Source organism: Schistocerca nitens, chromosome 2, assembly GCF_023898315.1.
Source record: "Schistocerca nitens isolate TAMUIC-IGC-003100 chromosome 2, iqSchNite1.1, whole genome shotgun sequence".
NCBI classification, from domain to species: domain Eukaryota; kingdom Metazoa; phylum Arthropoda; class Insecta; order Orthoptera; family Acrididae; genus Schistocerca; species Schistocerca nitens.
Genome location: NC_064615.1, coordinates 184,804,299 through 184,823,992, shown reverse-complemented (window position 1 = coordinate 184,823,992; position 19,694 = coordinate 184,804,299).

Sequence of the window (19,694 nt, the reverse complement as noted above, 5' to 3'; positions counted from 1 at the left end):
GTGTTCCGACTGAAACTGTGCGCAATAGGCTACATAATGCGTAACTACACTCCTGACGTCCATGCTGAGGTCCATCTTTGCAACCATGACACCATGCAGCGTGGTACAGATGGGCCCAACAATATGCCAAATGGACCGTTCAGGATTGGCATCACGTTCTCTTCACCGACGAGTGTCGCATATACCTCCATCCAGTGAATCGTCGGAGACGTGTTTGGAGGCAACCCGACCAGGCTGAACGCCTTACACATACTGTCCAGCGAGTGCAGTAAGGTAGGGGTTCCCTGCTGTTTTGGGGTGGCATTATGTGGGGCCGACAAACGCCGCTGGTGGTCACGGAAGGCGCCGTAGTGGCTGTACGACCCGTGAATGTCATCCTCCGACCGATAGTGCAAAAAAATGGTTCAAATGGCTCTGAGCACTATGGGACTGAACTGCTGTGGTTATCAGTCCCCTAGAATTTAGAACTACTTAAACTTAACTAACCTAAGGACATCACACACATCCATGCCCGAGGCAGGATTCGAACCTGCGACCGTAGCAGTTGCACGGCTCCGGACTGCGCGCCTAGAACCGCGAGACCACCGCGGCCGGCAACCGACCGATAGTGCAACCATATCACCAGCATATTGGCAAGGCATTCGTCTTCATGGACGACAATTCGCGCCCCCATCGTGCACATCTTGTGAATGACTTCTCTCAGGATAACGAGGTCGTTCGACTGGAGTGGCCAGCATGTTCTCCAGACATCAAACCTACCGAAAACGCCTGGGATAGATTGAAAAAAGCTGTTTATGGACGGCGTGATTCATCAAACACTCTGAAGGATCTATGCCGAATCGCCGTTGAGGAGTGGGACGATCTGGACCAACAGTGCCTTGATGAACTTATGGATAGAATGCCACGACGAATAGAGGCATGCATCAATGCATGAGGACATGCTACTGGATGTTATATGTACCGGTGTGTGTAGCAGTCTGGAACACCACATCTGAAGGTCTCGCTGTATGGTGGAACAACATGCAATGCAATGTGTTGTTTTCATGAGCAATAAAATTATGTTTATGCTGATCTCTATTCCAATTTTCTGTACAGCTTGCGGAACTCTCGGAACCAAGGTGATGGAAAACTTTTTTTGATATGTGTATAATTCCACTTTTTCCATCGAACACGGGGCATCAAAACACCATAGGGCAGCAGTTTATGCAACATATATGCAGTGCAGTACGATATACCCGTTTTCTGCACTCCTCTCCTATAATAAACGGAGATAGTGGAGCTGGACAGCAAGTCGACGTCATGTCGGCACAGATGCAAAGCACACTCACATTGTAAGAAAATAAGGGATGGAATTAATAAAATCGTGGTCTTTTAAAAGAAACTGTACCGGCACTGGACGTAAGTGACTGTGGAATCTATAGGAAATAAAAATCAAGATGATGAAGCTACGATCTCGTCTATGCTCCTTGTGAATGTGAGACCTTTGTCTCTACTATTGAGCCACATCGCTCATTTAAGTATCAGTAAATACAAATGTTGTTTTCAGATTAGTCTGTTTACTGTAGCATGCTCCCGAAATCCTCTAAAATTTCCTTGAAGCGCTATACACCATTTTACAGTCGATACCAATAACGATGTAAAGCAGCATTAGCATTAGGACCTTAAATATGAAGCTCGTAGTCACTTTTCATATGAATCACTATAGCCCGCCGCAACAAGATCGAAGGAGATTCGTTGGGACGTTTTGTTAATTTACATTTCGTAATTATTAAAATGCGGTTCTTAGAGAGGCAAATTCTTTCATTTTATTTAACAAAAGCTTCGTCTGTGATTGCAGTTTTTGTGTTTTCTTCACCGATGTTCCAGTTACATCAGTGTGTGTTGCCTGCAACTCACAGTTATTCAACTTCCAGGTCTAACACAGGTGCATGAATCTGAGTATTGATTTATCTAGCCGGCCGCGGTGGTCTCGCGGTTCTAGGCGCGCAGTCCGGAACCGTGCGACTGCTACGGTCGCAGGTTCGAATCCTGCCTCGGGCATGGCTGTGTGTGATGTCCTTAGGTTAGTTAGGTTTAAGTAGTTCTAAGTTCTAGGGGACTGATGACCACAGCAGTTGAGTCCCATAGTGCTCAGAGCCATTTGAACCAATTTTTTGATTTATCTATCCGCCAGTCTCTGTTCTGTCGCTATTTGGTCACAGGACTCAATAACCGGCCGGTGAGGCGAGCACCACTCACACAGTCTTACACTAATTCGCCGGATTTCCTATTAGATGAACAGGATACAGTACCATCCAAAATGTCACATACCTTTAATTCACGTCTCAGTTAGATTAGCAGATGTTACGAATTAGTCTAATGCGAATGGCTAAAGTGATGAGCGTAGCAGGCAATATCCGAGGCTCGCTGGCATCACGTAGCACACAGGTGGCCGCTAAACATCTTGTTGCTGTTTAATCTGGTGTACAGCCCTGGAATTCCATCACTAATTGGCTGAGCATCTGCCTAATTGTCCTCTCTCGGTGGATCAATGCAGGGGATCTGCCAGCTTCTCCGGAATCGAACCACGTACTACAGCATGTCAAGTCAGAGACCTCAGCAGGAGATAGTTTGTATCTATTCTATTGCAGTTTCTGTATTTTTTACACACGTAATAGTTGAAATTAAAGGAAAATAAAAACCTTGGAATACGTAAAACTACAGTGTTTGAATTCGGATTTCTTTACGTTCTCTCTCACAATATTACACTACTGGCCGTTCAAATTGCTACACCAAGAAGAAATGCAGATGATAAACGGGTATTCATTGTACAAATATATTATACTAGATCTGACATGTGATTACATTTTCACTGAGAAATCAGTACCCAGAACAACCGCCTCTGGCTGTAATAACAGCCTTGATAAGCCTGGGCATTGAGTCAAACAAAGTTTAGATGGCGTGTACAGGTACAGCTGCCCATGCAGGTTCAACACGATACCACAGTTCATCAAGAGTAGTGACTGGCGTATTGTGACGAGCCAGTTGCTCCGCCACCATTGACCAGACGTTTTCAATTGGTGAGAGATCTGGAGAACGGGCTGGCCAGGGCACCAGCCGAACATTTTCTGTATCCAAAAAGGTCCGTACAGGACCTGCAACATGCGGTCATGCATTATCCTGCTGAAACGTACGGTTTCGCAGGGATCGAATGAAGATCGAATGAAGGGTAGAGCCACGGGTCGTAATACATCTGTAATGAAACGTCCATTGTTCAAAGTGCCGTCAATGCAAACAAGAGGTGAACGAGACTTGTAACCAATGGTACCCCATGCCGTCACACCGGGTGATACGCCAGTATGGCGATGACGAATACACGCTTCCAATGTACGTTCACCGTGATGTCGCCAAACACGGATGCGACCATCATGGTGATGTAAACAGAACCTGGATTCATCCGAAAAAATGACGTTTTGCCATTCGTGCACCCAGGTCCGTCGTTGAGTACACCATCGCAGGCGCTCCTATCCGTGATGCAGCGTCAAGGGTAACCGCAGCCATGGTCTCCGAGCTGATAGTCCATGCTGCTGCAAACGTCATCGAAGTGTTCGTGGAGATGGTTGTTGTCTTGCAAACGTCCCTATCTGTTGACTCAGGGATCCTGCACGGCCATGCGGATAAGATGCCTGTCATCTCGACTGCTAGTGATACGAGGCCGTTGGGATCCAGCACGGCGTTCCGTATTATCCTCCTGAACCCACCGATTCCACATTTGCTAACAGTGATTGGATCTCGACCAACGCGAGCAGCAATGTCGCGATACGATAAACCGCAATCGCGTTAGGCTACAATCCGACCTTTATCAAAGTCGGAAACGTGATGGTGCGCATTTCTCCTCCTTACACGAGACATCACAACAATGTTTCACCAGGTAACGCCGGTCAACTGCTGTTTGTGTGTGAGAAATCGGTTGGAAACTTTCCTCATGTCAGCACATTGTAGGTGTCGCCACCGGCGCCAACCTTGTGTGAATGCTCTGAAAAGCTAATTATTTGCATATCACAGCATCTTCTTCCTGTCGGTTAAATTTCGCGTCTGTAGCACGTCATCTTCGTGGTGTAGCAATTTTAATGGCCAGTAGAGTAGCTTATCACACCAACGAAAGCGAAAAGCAATTGAATTTCTCTACATCTTGCGATACGTCGAGAAACGTATATAATATACATCGTTATGTGTCATTGTTAGGACCCCTATCTAATTCGTTTACCTAGAAAATTTCTTTAACATATTAAAAAAAGTGATGAACAGAGATTTTGAAATATGCGAATGAATTGAGGATGTTTTGGTACGGAGGACGCAGCATGTTGTCTTGGATGGAGAGTCATCGATGGATGTTGAAGTAATTTCAGTCTTGTATACGTCTTCGCTCCCATGGGGCGAGGGCGTGTTGAGGTCCTTAATGTTCATGTCGCGTATTAATGACGTGGCAACCTGACGACCTCATACTTTTTCCAGATTAGGCGGTCATCTATAATGTCTGTACTGAAGGACTGAGTACTGTCTATAAAAAGCTGCACCAGTGTTTAACCAGATTTTGGGGAGACTTGAAAGCGGTGCAATATTAGAAATTTACTTTAAATATTCATAAAAGTAAAGTTGTGGACTTCGGACAAAAAGTGTAGTGTTCTATGGTGCCAGGGTTGGCACTGTATACGGAGGTTGTCAGTACTACCGCCTCGTGGGCTCGTGATATTACTGGTGAGGCAGGTTGCTCATCAGACAGTGACAAGGAGGAAGCAGGGGTCAGATACAGAGCCGTGACCGGAAAGTGCTGGGTGTTGATTCCCTAGCGTCGGAAGCGCCATCTGCTGCTGGTCGGACGGATGATGCGGGAGCTGAGGTTTTGCCCGTGTATTTGTGGCAGCCACCAGTAGTGCGAGTCATAACATCTACATCTATATGGTTACTCTGCAATTCACACTTAAGTGCCTGGCAGAGGGTTTATCGAACAATTTTCATACTGCTTCTCTACCATTCCACTCTCGAATGGCGCGTGGGAAAAAGGAACACCTAACTCTTTCCGTTCGAGCCCTGATTTCTCTTATTTTATTATGATGATCATTTCTCCCTACGTAGGTGGGTGTCAACAAAATATTTTCGCATTCGGAAGAGAAAGTTGGTGATTGAAATTTCGCCGCAAAGAAAACCGCTTTTGTTTCAGTGACCGCCACCCCAACTCGCGTATCATATCAGTGACACTCTCACCTCTACTGCGCGATAACACGAAACAAGCTGCCCTTCTTTGCACTTTTTCGGTGTCCTCCGTCAATCTTACCTGGTAAGGATCCCATTCCGCGCAGCAATATTCCAGCAGAGGACGGACAAGCGTAATGTAGGCTGTCTCTTTAGTGGGTCTGTCGCATCTTCTAAGTGTTCTGCAAACAAAGCGCAGTCTTTGTATCGCCTTCCCCACAATATTATCTATGTGGTCTTTCCAATTCAAGTTGTTCGTAATTGTAATTCCTAGGTATTTAGTCGAACTGACAGCCCTTAGATATGTGCGATTTATTGTATACCCAAAATTTATCGGATTTCTTTTAGTACTCAAGTGGATGACCTCGCACGTTTCTTTGTTTAGTGCTAATTGACACTTTTCGCACCATACACAAATTCTCTGTAGATCATTTTGTAATTGGAATTGATCGTCTGATGATTTTACTAGACGATAAATAACAGCGTTATCTCCAAACAATCTAAGGGGGCTGCTCAGATTATCACCTAAATCATTTATATAAATCAGGAACATCAGCCTATGACACCACCTTGCGGAACGCCACATATCACTTCTGTTCTACTCGATGATTTACCGTCTATCCGTACGAACTGTGACGTCTCTGGGAGGAAATCACGAATCCAGTCACACAACTGAGATGATACTCCATATGCGCGCAATTTGATTAATAGTCGCTTGTGAGGAACGGTATCAAAAGCCTTCTGGAAATCTAGGAATATGTAATCGATCTGAGATCCCATGTTGACAGAACTCATTACTTCATGGGAATAAAGAGCTAGCTGTGTTGCACAAAAACGATATTTTCTGAATCCGTGTTGATTATGTATCAATAAGTCATTTTCTTCAAGGTGTTTCATAATGTTCGAGTGCAGTATATGCTCCAAAATCCTACTGCAAATTGAGGTCAGTGATATGGGTCTGTAATTCAATGGGTTACTCCTATTTCCTTTCTTGAATATTGGTGTGACCTTTGCTACTTTCCAGTCTTTAGGAACAGACCTTTCGTCATGTGTGCGGTTGTATATGATTGCTAAGAAAGGCGATACTGTGTATGCATACTCAAAGAGGAACCTGATTGGCATACCATCTGGACAGGAAGACATGCCTTTCTTAAGAGATATGAGTTGTTTCGCAACACCTAAGATATGTACTTTTATATCACTCATGCTAAAAGCTGTTCTGGTTTTGAATAAGAGATGGAAGAGTAATGAAAGCAAGACTAAAGAAAAATCAAGGATTCGTCGACCTGGAAAAAATTTCGACAATGTCAAATGGTGCAATACCTTCCAAATGCTGAGAAATAGTGGTTAGCTGCAGAGAGAGACGGGTGATATACAACATGCAAAAGAGCCAAGAGGGAACAATAAGAGTGGAAGAGCAAGAACGAAGTGCTTGGATTAAAAAGGGTGTGACACGGGGACGTAGTTTTTCGCACCTACTGTTCAATCTACATATCGAAGAAGCAATGATAGAAATAAAACAAAGGTTCAAGAGTGGGATTAAAATTCTTGGTGAAAGGATATCAATGTTAAGATTCGTTGATGACACTGCAATCCTCAGTGAAAGTGAAGAAGGATTACATGATCTGCTGAATGGATGAACAATCTAATGATTACAGAAAATAGACTGAGAGTAAATCGAAGCAAGACGGCAACGAGAAGTAGCAGAACCGAGAACAGCGAAAATCTTAACATCAGGATTGATAGTCATGAAGTAGAGGACCTTAAGGAATTCTGGTACCTAGGCAGAAAAATAACCCATGACGGACTGAGAAAGAAGGACATCAAAAGCAGACTAACACTGACAAAAAGGGCATCGTGGTCAAGAGAAATCTACTAGTATCAAACATAGGCTTTAATTTAAGGAAGGTGTTTCTGAGAATGTACGTTTGTAGCAAAGTATTATGTGACAATTAGACATGGACAGTGGGAGAACAGTCACAGAAGAGAATAGAAGCATTCGAAGTGTGGTGCTAAAGAAGTACGTTGAAAATTAGGCCGACTGATAAGGTAAGGAATGGGGAGGTTCTGCACAGATTCGGAGAGGAAAGGAGAATATGGAAAACACTGAGAAGAAGAACGGACGGAATGATAGGACATCTGTTAAGACATCAGGATATACACTACTGGCCATTAGAATTGCTACACCAAGAAGAAATGCAGATGATAAACAGGTAGTCATTGGACAAACATATTATACTAGAACTGATACGTGATTACATTTTCACGCAATTTTGGTGCTTAGATCCTGAGAAATCAGTACCCAGAACAACCACCTCTGGCCGTAATAACGGCCTTGATACGGCTGGACATTGAGTCAAACAGAGCTTGGATGGCGTGTACAGCTACAGCTGCCCTTGTAGCTTCAACACGATACCACAGTTTATCAAGAGTAGTGACTGGCGTATTGTGACGAACCAGTTGCTCGGCCACCATTCACCAGACGCTTTCAGTTGGTGAGAGATGTGGAGAACGTGCTGACCAGGGCAGCAGTCGAACATTTTCTGTATCCAGAAAGGCCCGTACAGGACCTGCAACATGCAGTCGTGCATTATCCTGCTGAAATGTAGGTTTTCGCAGGGATCGAATGAAGAGTAGAACCACGGTCGTAACACATCTGAAATTTAATGTCCAAAGTGCCGTCAATGCGAACAAGAGGTGACTGAGACGTGTAACCAATTGCACCCCATACCATCACGCCGGTGATACGCCAGTATGGCGACGACGAATACACGCTTCCAATGTGCGTTCACCGCGATGTCGCCAAACACGTATGCGACCATCATGATGCTGTAAACAGAACCTGAATTCATCCGATAAAATGACGATTTGCCCCAGGTTCGTCGTTGAGTACACCATCGCAGGCGCTCCTGTCTGCGATGCAGCGTGAAGGGTAACCGCAGCCATGGTCTCCGATCTGATAGTCCATGCTGCTGCAAACGTCGTCGAACTGTTCGTGCAGATGGTTGTTGTCTTGCAAACGTCCCCATCCGTTAACTCAGGGATCGAGACGTGGCTGCTCGATCCGTATCAGCCATGCGGATAAGATGCCTGTCATCTCGACTGCTAGTAATACGAGGCCGTCGGGATCCAGCGCGGCGTTCCGTATTTCCCTCCTGAACCCACCGATTCCATATTCTGCTAACAGTGATTGGATCTCGACCAACGCGAGCAGCAATGTCGCGATACGATAAGCCGCAATCGCGATAGGCTACAATCCGACCTGTATCAAAGTCGGAAACATGATGGCACGCATTTCTCCTCCTTACACGAGGCATCACAACAACGTTTCACCAGGCAACGCCGGTCAACTGCTGTTTGTGTATGAGAAATCGGTTGGAAACTTTCCTCATGTCAGCACGTTGTAGGTGTCGCCAGCGGCGCCAACTTTGTGTGAATGCTCTGTAAGGCTAATCATTTACATATCACAGCGTCTTCTTACTGTCGCTTAAATTTCGCGTCTTTAGCACGTCATCTTCGTGGTGTAGCAATTTTAATGGCCAGTAGTGTAACTCTTCCGGCCGCTGTGGCTGAGCGGTTCTAGGCGCTTCAGTCCGGAACCGCGCTGCTGCTACGGTCGCAGGTTCGAATCCTGCCTCGGGCATGGATGAGTGTGATGTCCTTAGGTTAGTTAGGTTTCAGTAGTTCTAAGTCTAGGGGACTGATGATCTCAGATGTTAAGTCCCATAGTGCTTAGAGCCATTTCAACCATTTGATATAACTTTTGTGATAATGGCTGTAGAGAGTAACAGTTGTTGAGGGAGACAGAAACTGGATTACATCCAAAAATAATTGAGCACGTAGGTTGCAAGTGCTACTCCGAGATTTAAGGTTTTACACAGGAGATGAATTCGTGTGGGATGCGCGATACCAATCAAAAGACTGATTTGTAATAGCGTGCTCTTTCTCCGGTTGGTCTTAAGAGTTCTGATATTTGTGGCAGTCTGTGTGGAATAGTAGTGAACTATAGTGAGTTGACTGGGGGAGGGTTTGGTGTGGCAGCGTTATTTGTGGGAGACATTATTTGCTAACTAGTTCTGGAAGTAAATTGAACTCATCTTATATGACTGTTCTGTAATGCATGTGCAGCTGTATACTGTAGCGTAACTAGAAGAAGAACGGATCTCCTTTGATAATAACATTTATCATTTCTGCGTATTAATAATAGTCTGTACAAGGTTACTATTAATTATGCATTTGAGTTTGAAGTTCCCATGTACTTAAAACCTACTCCATGTGGGAAGCAGTGTAACGTGACACATTTCTCAGTTAAACAGGGAAGTTGTATCTGGCTTATGCTTCATTATTTAAAAGTTTGATATAGACCTGTATATTACAAAAGATTCTGTCCATTTAAAACTCATGTCATCAAGATATTTTTCGAAAACGGATTTCATCTGTTAATCAAAGAAGGTTTTGAACTTTGCCATAAACTGGTCTTTAACTTCTGCGTTTCAAGTTATGGTTGTAATGATGTCTAATTATAATGAGGAAGTTTTCTTAGTAAGCTGCCACTAAAGATTATTAGCCAGTCTTAGCTTGAAATATAAGGGGAATTGTGTTCTCTTTTAGTACCAAGTTTGTTGGTGTAATTGAATGAACATTCTGGGGAAGCTATGTTAATGGGGAGTTACTCACTATTTCCAAATTGATGCCATAGTCACTAGTAAATGGTTCAAATGGTTCTCAGCACTATGGGACTTAACATCTGTGATCATCAGTCCCCTAGAACTTAGAACTACTTAAACCTAACTAACCTAAGGACATCACACACATCCATGCCCGAGGCAGGATTCGAACCTGCGACCGTAGCAGTCGCGCGGTTCCGGACTGCGCGCCTAGAACCGCTAGACCACCGCGGCCGGCATAGTCACTAGTAACTATGAACTTGAGTTCAGGTTATCACATTACCTTATCCGATTCAGAAAATTAGTTACAGTTATGTGATGCCGTAATGCTTAAGGAATCGTGGGGAAATGCAATTGTCACTGGTGGCTGTAAAACAAATTGACTCATTAAAATATTTCTGGTTAAGATATATGCGTGCGATATTGTATTTAAGCACATTTATTTATTTCTGGTTTATCCAGACTGTTTTGCGTAGTATTGATTTATTATGCATCTTTTTAATCAAGTTAAATTTATTTTCTCTTAATATAAACCAGAGCTAAAATTTTCTTTTAACTTGGAAGTCGCGTTTCTCTTAGTTGGACTGTGTACATGAAACTGACTGTGATACAGAAATTTATGTCAGTGTTAAATTTGGGAAGTACTGTAATAAATACTTCGTTAAAAGTGTAACCCCAAGCTCAGTCATTCGCTCCACCCATTACCCTAACTGTCCAGTTATACCGCTACATTATGACTTCAATATAAATTAGCCATGATTGATATGAGGCAAATCATACAAGTATCTGGATGTAAGAATTTGCATTGATATGATAGGCGATGATAACGTATGCTAGGTCACAGGTGAAGCAGGTGGAACCTTTTTATTTCTCTCTGAAAATAAAATCATTTTACTAAAGGGATTGCTTACAAAACACCAGCTCGACCCATCCTACACTATTTCTCAGTATCACGTCAGCAGTGTGACAGGTTTGTTTTTCCCATAACAGAGCGATATAAAGATGCAGAAAAACCTCCCGCTCATTAGAAGGTCTCAAGGATTATTATTAAGTGAGAAATCAAGGAGTATATTCCCGCATCGGTGTCCTCGTATTACGAGGTCGATGAACTGCGATATACGCTGCGAATGACTTCACCTGCAGCTGATAAGAAGCGCCACCGAACAATCACACGGGCCTGGTCTCTGCTGTCATACGGCAAGTAAGAAAAGAAAAAACTCATCTCGACGCTAGAATGAATTCATTTCGTATCGTGCTGTGCTCTAGCATCTGCCTCGCTCAAGCTGTGGTCGGGCTTCTTGTTGGACCCCACCAAGACAACTCTTTGGATTGTCGATGCATGTATTTGGACGGACTTTCTTGACCATGGACTTTCTGGATTCAGCTTTCCGACGACCCGGCGTTAACTGGTTTTGTGAGCTGTCAGGTGATAATTATGTACCCATCGTTGCTATGTAATAAACATCGTTTTGTGCATAGGAATAATACATTGAGGTGACAAAAGTCATGGGATATCTACTAATATCGCGTCGGAGCTCCTTTTGTCTGGCGCAGTACACCAACTTGATCTGACATGGACTCAACAATCCGTGAAGTCCCCTGCAGAAATATTAAGCCTAGCAGCCCCTTTAGCCGTCCATAATGGCGAAACTGTTGCCGGTGCAGAATTTACTGCACGAAATGACCTCTCGATTACGGCCCATAAATGTTCGATGGGATTAGTTTCCGATGATTAGAGTGGCCAAATAATTCGCTCGAACTGTCCAGACTGTTCTTCAAAGCAATCGCGAACTGCTATATTCCGGCGACAAGGCGCATTGGTGTCCACAAGAAATCCATCGTTATTTGGGAACTTAAAATCTATAAATGTTTGCAAATGGTCTCCATATAGCCGAGTATAAACATTTCCAGGAGTGACCGATTCAGTTTAATCAGAAGACCCAGTCAATCCTATGTAAACGTAACCCAAACCATTATGAAGTTGCCACCATCATGCACAGTGCGTTGTTGACAATTCGTTCCCATGGATTCGTGGGGTCTGCGCCACACTCGAACCCAACCATCGGCTCTTACCAACTGAGATTAGGGCTCATCTGGCCAGGGCACGGTTTTCCACCTGTCTAGGGTCCAACCGATATCACTAGACCGGCAGAGGCGTTGCAGACGATGTCGTGCTGATAGTAAAAGTAATCGCGTCAATCGTCTGCCGCCATAGTCCATTAACGCCAAATTCCGCCGCGCTGCCCTTACGCATAACTTCGTCATTTGTTCGACATTGATTTCTGCGGTTATTTGACGCATTGTTGCTTATCTGCTAGCATTGAAAACTTTACGGAAACGCCGCTGCTCTCGGTCGTTAAGTGAAGGCCGTGGTGATAGGTAATGCCTGAAATTTGGTATTCTCATCACTCTCTTGACCCTATCGATATCGGAATATTGAATTCCCTGACGATTTCCGAAACGGAGTATCCCGTGGGTCTAGATCCAACTAACATTCAAAGTCTGTTAATTTCCGTCGTGCGGCCATAATCACGCCGAACACTTTTCACATGCGTCACCTGAGTACAAATGACAGTGATGCCAATGCACTGTCCTTTTATGTCTTGTGTAGGCGATACTACCGCTATCTGTACATGTGCACATCGCTGTCCCATAACTTTTGCCAGCTTAACGTATATACTATTGCCCCCCTAAGAAATGCTCCCATAGAGCCAGCGAAAACAAGACCGAATGAATTGCTGAATGCATAGAGGCATCTAAGCAATCATACTTCGCACCCTTCACAATCATATGGGAGGGGCAAAAACTCTAATACGTAATACAATGGGATGTATGCGCTACACAGTTGTTTGCAGGGTAGATATGTTTTCTAATATGATCAGCTTTATCCTACAAGATACTGAAGTAACTTACGTTTTATATTGGATCTGTCCTTATATTGACTACCGAGCTAGGTGGCGCAGTGGTTAGCACACTAGACTCGCATTCGGGAGGACGACGGTTCAATCCCGCGTCCGCCCATCCTGATTTAGTTTTTCCGTGATTTCCCTCAATCGCTTCAGGCAAATGCCGGGATGGTTCCTTTGAAAGGGCACGGCCGACTTCCTTCCCCGTTCTTCCCTAATCCTATGAGACCGATGTCCTCTCAGTCTGGTCTCCTCCTGCACAACAACCCCAACCTAAACCACTTACAGTGACTGCATACGAAACATCTTGAAAAGTATATGGTAGAGACGCAACTCTCTTTTGCAAAGATTTCGCAAAAAAGGCCACTTCTGTGCTAAATACGAATGAGGAAAACATGCAGCACAAAAGTATTTTCTAGTATTATGTTCTAACAATGATCTTGCGAAAGAGCGCCAGTGTGCTGCCACTGATGATATCTTTTAATTTGCAGTAATCGAGAAAACCATCCCACTGGCGAAATCCCGGGTTGTACGGAGCGCGTTCCAGTAGCACGCTGCCTCCTGCGGCAGTTGCTAGAAGGTCGATGTGGCAGTGAACGCCTGCAGTAAAGGCTGTTTACTCGGAGGTCGTCAGGCCCCCAGGGCGAAGCTAGTTCCCTCAGCGGTGCAGTTTCCAAGTTGGATGTCGGAGCATCTCTGTCGAAACAACGCCGCTACTTCAATAAAAGCTACCGACTCGTGCTGCACTCGATTGAGGTTAACGCGACTTCCAACGGTTCTGTGCCAGCAATGGCCTTAAATGCGCAGGACACAAAGCTAACCGCACCGAGGCGTGTGCTTTTCCATGGTGTATTGGTAGGTACCTGCCTCTAACGACGCTAGGAAACGCCATGTTCTACAATCAATCAGATTGAATTACCAGTTCATTATACAACCGACATATATCATTTGTAAGTCACTGAAATTTGGCAATGGGTGTCGGGGGGAGATTGGTTGGGGAGGGGAGTGAGCCAATTTTCGTAAGGCTGACACGAACTGTTATGGCACTTATTTTTGTAAGCAACATTCAGGGTAGTCGTTTTTAGGTGGAGCTCGGTATGCCACCTGTACGGACAAGTGGAAAAGGGTCTCCTTTAATCTATGGGCGTACATCTTCATTAAATAACATACATTAGATAAGCTGTTTGTCTCAGTTTAGCAGTTTCTGTTATGATGACGACGAACGAATCGTCGCAAATGTTAATGACTGGCGCCCAATGCTACACAGAAACATACAAACCTCTTCTTTGCATATACAGCAGGTGAGCCGTGGTAAAATTGCTGTTTAGAAGAGCGCGCCGCAGCGCGTTGTGTGAAGCAGTCGCCCGCCGTTTCTGGTGGTGGCGCCGCTGTGGCAATCGCAGCTTTGGTGTCTTCCTCTGGTGGGAAGACGGAAAGGTTGCCTGTTCACGTGAATTTAAGGGGCGCATCAGCTCGGCAGTTGGTCAGTCTGTCAGTCTCGGCGAGTCTGGTCAGTAGGTCAGCCGGGTCAGAGTGGGTCAGTCGGAGTGAGGCTAGGTCAGTCTCGCGTCACCAGTTGCTTGTCTGTCCCTCGTTCGCATTTGTGCGGCAGTTAGTGTCTGTCTGTCGTCGGAGTGCGAGTATGTCTGTCGTTTGGATCAAACTATAAGCCAGAAAAATGGGAGTCTTGCCTCTCCGCCAGTAACAGAAGTTAGCTACTGGTCGCCCGGTCGGGGCTGAGTTCCTGCATCTGAATCTGCGCGTTAGGCCGCCAGTCTGCTCGAGTTGCTCGGGCAACGGCCATTGGCGGTTGGATCGGTCGGTTGGTCGGTCGCGCACTGAGACACGAGATGACTTGTCCGCCTTGAGCGTCGGCGCATGTGAGGTCCCCACGTGAGTCCAGTGGGCCGCGCCGTATAGAAAGAGGTGGTGGCTTTGCGGTTGACACGAGAGCAACATGAGTGAAACCACGACATCGGGCTGGCCGGGGCGGGCTGCGACGCCGTGAGACGGGAGATCAGCGCGCCTTCCTGCGTCCGTTGAAGCGGCTGGGAGCGGACGGTTCGGGAGAGCGTTGGAGGTGCTGCGCCAGGTCTTCGCCAGAAATCGCAGTTTATTAGAAGTTAAGTGACTCGAGATATGTTGTTTCATTTACTTGTTAAATTCTACTTGATTTCTCGGTGAGGTCACCAGCCGCTTTGTTTTGGGGTCGTCCCACCATTCTTCTCCGTTTGCCCACCCGCGGGAAGGTGGTTATTTGTGAATTGGGTGGTCCGTTTTCCCTTTGTGGAGTTGGGAAGGGTTAGAGCAATCTGCTGTTCGGGTTATTCAGTAATCCCCCTGACAATCTGCCATACGTTAATAGCTGCCTCTGTCACGTTTGTCGGATTCGGTGATAACGAATTTATAGAATTAAGGTGTAAACGCCGAATTCCTGAAATATGTTTTTATCTTGCCTATCATCTTGAGAGGCGGTATATGTGTAATGTAGAGCATATTGTACATTTTATGTAAGGCTTTACTTAAATAGTCATTTTTATAAAGTTGTCACCCTTCCACCGTAAGAGTCCTTTTAAAAATAAATTGCACTTTCGGTGGCAAATAATTTCTTAGTGTGAGTGTTTGCACCATTTCCATTCCTCTTACGGGGTGCATAGTTAATGTGTTTGTGTGAGTTGTTAAAATGTACAGTTTAAAGTAATATGGTGTGTTGCAGATTTGCACCAGTGTAGTCTTTCACAGGTTGTTGTGAGCGGTCGCGACTACGGCCGTGTTGAAAGGGAGCGGCAAGCTTCTCAGCCCGAAGGCTCATACTGTCAATATTGTTCTTTCTGCCTCTAAATAAAATTGTAACTTGATATTTCGAGGGTGTTTTCTGCTTATAAATTTTAAATCTGTTTTTGAAAAGGCTTTTATGAATAAAATTCCCAATTGTTAAAGGTAATTTCATTTTTATCAGTTACTCCCTGGCAACTACTTCCACGCTTAAATGTGTTAATGTTCTTGCTGAACCACTAGTAAATAATGTAAATTCTTTAAGAAAAGATTTTGAAAGTAAATCCACGGTTCTGCAGGTTTGTCAGTGAAGTCGATAAGGAGCTAGCTGCATGGTCTGGGTCTACAACGACTAAAATAATTAGAAGTCGTTGGTAAAAAGTAATACGTATATTGCACTTAACTGGTGGTACAGGAGTCTTCATAGTCAGGAGGTATAGAATTACAAACAGAGAGCTGTAGTGGCATCTCATAGGCCATACTTTAACGAAGCGCCTTGTTAGAGGTTGCTTCCTATCAGCTGAAGGCTATACTACTTTCCTACTTGAGGTCCCGAGCAAGAGTGGCCGACCGCACGCTAGAGACTTGTTGCAAGTCGCGCAGCGGCGCTAGTCTCGACTCGCGGGTCCAACGATACTAGTAGGGACCGCGGTCGATAACTGCAACCCCTAACGAGTGTGGTATCGAACGTTGATACCACAGTTTCCATCCATTTAAAGCTTCAAAAGGTAAAAAGTGAGACGCTCTAAATTAACATAGTATCTACACTCCTGGAAATGGAAGAAAGAACACATTGACACCGGTGTGTCAGACCCATCATACTTGCTCCGGACACTGCGAGAGGGCTGTACAAGCAATGATCACACGCACGGCACAGCGGACACACCAGGAACCGCGGTGTTGGCCGTCGAATGGCGCTAGCTGCGCAGCATTTGTGCACCGCCGCCGTCAGTGTCAGCCAGTTTGCCGTGGCATACGGAGCTCCATCGCAGTCTTTAACACTGGTAGCATGCCGCGACAGCGTGGACGTGAACCGTATGTGCAGTTGACGGACTTTGAGCGAGGGCGTATAGTGGGCATGCGGGAGGCCGGGTGGACGTACCGCCGAATTGCTCAACACGTGGGGCGTGAGGTCTCCACAGTACATCGATGTTGTCGCCAGTGGTCGGCGGAAGGTGCACGTGCCCGTCGACCTGGGACCGGACCGCAGCGACGCACGGACGCACGCCAAGACCGTAGGATCCTACGCAGTGCCGTAGGGGACCGCACCGCCACTTCCCAGCAAATTAGGGACACTGTTGCTCCTGGGGTATCGGCGAGGACCATTCGCAACCGTCTCCATGAAGCTAGGCTACGGTCCCGCACACCGTTAGGCCGTCTTCCGCTCACGCCCCAACATCGTGCAGCCCGCCTCCAGTGGTATCGCGACAGGCGTGAATGGAGGGACGAATTGAGACGTGTCGTCTTCAGCGATGAGAGTCGCTTCTGCCTTGGTCCCAATGATGGTCGTATGCGTGTTTGGCGCCGTGCAGGTGAGCGCCACAATCAGGACTGCATACGACCGAGGCACACAGGGCCAACACCCGGCATCATGGTGTGGGGAGCGATCTCCTACACTGGCCGTACACCACTGGTGATCGTCGAGGGGACACTGAATAGTGCAAGGTACATCCAAACCGTCATCGAACCCATCGTTCTACCATTCCTAGACCGGCAAGGGAACTTGCTGTTCCAACAGGACAATGCACGTCCGCATGTATCCCGTGCCACCCAACGTGCTCTAGAAGGTGTAGGTCAACTACCCTGGACCCTGGCCAGCAAGATCTCCGGATCTGTCCCCCATTGAGCATGTTTGGGACTGGATGAAGCGTCGTCTCACGCGGTCTGCACGTCCAGCACGAACGCTGGTCCAACTGAGGCGCCAGGTGGAAATGGCATGGCAAGCCGTTCCACAGGACTACATCCAGCATCTCTACGATCGTCTCCATGGGAGAATAGCAGCCTGCATTGCTGTGAAAGGTGGATATACACTGTACTAGTGCCGACATTGTGCATGCTCTGTTGCCTGTGTCTATGTGCCTGTGGTTCTGTCAGTGTGATCATGTGATGTATCTGACCCCAGGAATGTGTCAATAAAGTTTCCCCTTCCTGGGACAATGAATTCACGGTGTTCTTATTTCAATTTCCAGGAGTGTATATTCCTTGTGATACACGGCTATTTCACCGAATACGATGGCTTCGTCTACAATTGGATGATCAAAAAGTTCCCGCTCGGAGGCCGTACAGTCCACAATGCTACTCAGGCAAAATCGCCTTAAACGTTGAGGCAACCATGCTACCTACGCATCAGCTTGAAGATTTCCGTTTGGCAAAACACCGTTTCCAGCTGCGTGAAGGAGTCCGTAAATGCCTGCAGCACGTCCTCGTCCAACATGAACCGCCAACCGTTCAAACCTCTTTAAAGGACCGAAGACGTGATAATCTCATGAGAAGAGATTAGGACTGTAGCTCAGGACTATAGTTCGGGTGCTGAAGTGTTTCCCGCTTGAACTGGCGTAACTTCTGCGTTAGGACATTTATAATTTGGGGACGTGCAGCAGCACCTCTTGGCGCCCCATCCCACAATGGTGGTATTCGATAACGTACTGCCCCAAACACATTCTCCATTCTCCGATAGCTGCTTACCGGTGATTGTCCTTCGGCAGCTAAGAAAAGAATAACAACACGTTGGCCCTGTTTGGCCGTTTTTTGTAATAACTTCGCCATAGTCACTTTACCGCAATTATTGCACGCACGTCGGAAAGACACGAATGGCACTCTCCTCCCCTTCCTACATGTCGGTGCCTTTATACCTCCATAGAAGTCGCACTACGTTGCATATATTCTGCAGCAACGCCCTCAAACGGAAACTTCTGCCTGAAGTCTAGTATCTTGCTTCAAAAAATACTCTCAGCACCTACGGAAAAGTTTTTTCAAAGCCTCTAGCGTTAACTTCTTCATCAAAAAGAAATTGTTTCTATGTTCCCGATGTCTCCCACGGCATCAGGCGAGATAGGGAGATTAATATCCCTACTTCCCGTAATACAAACCATGTGTCTTCAAGAATAAGCACTTGTTGTGAAACCATGTATTATGAGAACAACCTCTACGAATAGGTACACGGAATTGCATTTATGTAGATAGTAGCGTGCAATATACACTGAGCTGACAAAACTCTTGGGATAGCGGTATCCCCGTATACAGATGGCTTTAATATCGAATATACAAGGTATAAAAGGGAACTACATTGGCACAGCTTTCATTTGCACTCAGGTGATTCACGTGAAACGGTTACCGACGAGATTATGGCCGCACGACGGGAGTTAGCAGATTTTGAACGCGGAATGATAGTTGGAGGTGGACATTCCGATATCCACAGTGTCACGGGTGTGTCGAGAATACCAAATCTAAAGCATTACCTCTCACCATGGACAACACAGTGGCCGACGGCGTTCACTTATCCACCGACAGAAGTGACGCTTACTTAGAGTTGTCAGTGCCAACAGACAAGCAACACGGCGTGAAATAAGCGCAAAAATCAATGTTGGATGCACGACCCATATTTCCGTTAGAACAGTGCTGCGAAATTTACCGTTAATGTGCTATGGCAGCAGACGATCGACGCAAGTGCTTTGCTAACAGCACGATATTGCCTACAGCCCTTCTCCTCGTGACCGTATCGGCAGGACCCTCGACGAATGGAAAATCGCGGCCTGGGCAGATGAATCTAGATATCAGTTCCTAAGAGCTGATGGTAGGGTTGGGGGGGGGGGGCCTCACACCCCACCAAGCCATGGACCAAAGTTGTCAACCAGGCACTGTGGCCCCATGATGGTGTGGGCTGTGTTTACATGGAATGGACTAGGTCCTCTGGTCCACCAGAACTGATCATCGACTGGAAATATTTACTTGAAATAGTTATGTTCGGCCACCTGGAGACCATCTGCAGCCATCGTGAACTTTATGTTCCCAAACAACAATGGAATTTCGTTGGATGACAATGCGCCAAGTCATCGAGCTATAATTGTTCTCGATTGGTTTGAAGTACATTTTTGCCACCCAGATCGCCCGACAG